Source organism: Girardinichthys multiradiatus, chromosome 23 (assembly GCF_021462225.1).
Source record: "Girardinichthys multiradiatus isolate DD_20200921_A chromosome 23, DD_fGirMul_XY1, whole genome shotgun sequence".
Lineage (NCBI taxonomy): Eukaryota > Metazoa > Chordata > Actinopteri > Cyprinodontiformes > Goodeidae > Girardinichthys > Girardinichthys multiradiatus.
This window is the reverse complement of record NC_061815.1, coordinates 39,728,382-39,730,984: the sequence shown is the minus strand read 5'-3', so window position 1 is coordinate 39,730,984 and position 2,603 is coordinate 39,728,382.

Genomic DNA, 2,603 nt, shown 5'->3' with positions numbered 1-2,603 from the left:
CAAAGTGGCCACTCTCAGTGTGACCCGATGGAGGTGGAGGGGAGAACAGACACCCCTTGACGTAACCAAACATCCCAGTTAAAAGCAATTTAAACAGACGGGATGCCAATGGTGTTTTTTGTTTGCTTAAGCAGGTCAATCTTCACTCATGGCATGTATGATATTACAGAATTTAATTTCATACCTGAGAGTATTGATCCAAGCCCACATTCCCGTTTGTCCCTGTCAAGAAATGAATAAATGTTCAAAATGAAGTAGTTTTTCATCTGTCAAATCCTGAGGATAAAACCCGAGATCACATCTCTACAGGCACTTCCATCAATCAGCATTCTGTCTTAGCCAATATTCATCCCTGTGTTAATCAAATGGCTGGAGAAATGGTGACCCTTCGAATCCATTATGCTTACATTTCATATGGCAATTGTCTTAAAGCCTGCCTTATGTGACCAAAGTGCCTTTCAAGACATGTTTAAGAGACAAGAGCTCCCTGCCTTGGAATGAACTAACTCAATTATCATAGCAACTGGATGTGCTCTTTAACATGTCAATGGTCCTTGTCCTGCATGCATAATTTTGCAGTGTGATTGTGGTAGCCCTGTGTGTTTCTCCCTGATAATAAAAAACCCAAACCTCAGGCACGGGGCCTATTGTCATTGGTACTTCCATCCATTAGAGGATATTTGCACTTCCTCTGTGGCTACTGGCTCTTTTTGACATGCAACAGAAGGAGCAGGCATCACCCACCAGAGCAGGGCCAATTGAGGTGCAGATTGACCAGAGGGACAGTGAAGAAGGGCTGCCAGTGGGGCAGAACTCCTGTCGAAACCAGTGATGGACACCCAAGCAGCAGCTGCTAGTTGCCCTGTGGTTCCTGGGATCCAATGGCCATTGATGGGACATGAAGAGCCAGAAGCCCCAGTTTCATTCTTTTGTCCCCAGGGATGTTGCAGGGTATATCAGAATGTCAGCGGCTCTTGACTACAGCACACTTCTGGTGTCAAATGCCTACAACCCACAACTGCCCTTTTGCTTGTTCTGACATACATCAACAAGAAAAAGCTATTTAGCCCTTTACATACAAGTATACTCTGCTTTTCAGAGGGAAGAAATAAGTCATTTTATTATTATTTGCATATTCAGAGTAACATTTACACTACCACATTCAAAACTGCAATGATTGCAGCTGTGGTTAGATGTTTACACGCACCCATTGTTGGGATGAATATCATATTAATTTGGTGCTTTTCATGATTTATTTGAACTGTTCATTTTCAAGGGTGGAATGATGGTACAACTAATATATTTTCTATATTACACACAGTGCCAAAATATACATGTCAAACATAGTTGAAACCCGATATTTACACTATATAACAAGAGACATAACCTGTTTTTACTCTCTGTCACTGAAACAGACTTTTCCTGTTTTACATCAGTTGGGAATACCAGAACTATTTATGTTTGCTAAATGCTACAATAATGAGCAAAAATAATTTTCAGAGAACCTTTTGTATTACTTTCTTCAAATTCAGAAGTGTACATACACTAAGATTGCAATGCCTTTAAATAATTTGGAAAAGCATGTAAGTCAAATAATGATATGCAAGTATAAACACCACGTTTAGCCATCATACAGTTCCAGAAGGAGCCATGTGTCCCAGAGAGGGGCTTATTTTAGTGTGAAATGTTCAAATCAAATCCAGAACAAAAACAAAAGTTCTAGTGAAGATTCTGACTGAAACTAGTAGGAGTGTGTCAGTATCGATAGTGAAACAAGCCCCGTACTGAAATGCATTGAAAGGTCACTCAACAAACAAGAAGCTATTACTCCAAAGGCAACAAAAAAGTCAGATTACAGTTTGCAAATGTACTCAAGAGTAAAGACCTTAATTATTTAGAAACATGTCATTTGGTGCCTTTCTGTGGGTAGGTTGCATGTTCTGCCCATGCATGTGTGGGCTTTCTCTGGGTTCTCTGGCTTCTTCTCAACAATCTAAAACACATGCATGCCAGGTTGATCTCTCTAAAATATACATACACACTTAGGTATGAGTGTATGTGTTCTTGGTTGTTTGTCCTGTGTTTTTCTGTGTTTTTTGTGTTGCCCTGTTACGGACTGAGACCTATCTTGGGTATAGCCTGCATGCCCCCAAATGACTTCTGTACATGGGCACCAGTAACCCGTACTCTACAGGATTAAGCAGATTTAGAAAATGGATGATGTCCTGTGGTCTGATGAAACTAATAATGTCCATCTTTACATTTGGAGGAAAAAGAGAGAAGCTTGCAACCCTGAGAACCCTATTCTACCTGTAAAGTACGGGAGTGGCAGCATCATGTTCGGTGGGTGATACTGCAGGAGGGGCTGCTGCCCTTCATAAAATATATGGCATTGTGACGAAAGAACATTGTGTGGAAATATTGAGGCAACAACTAATAACATAAGGCAGGAACTTCTAGGTTAGGTACAAATGGGTATTCAAAATAGACAGTAACCTCAGTCATACCACTTTGTTACTTGATTGGTTTAAAGACAACAAAGTCAGAGTTTTGGAGTGGCCATCTGGAAGCCCTGATCTCAGTCCAATACTAAATGTGTTGGC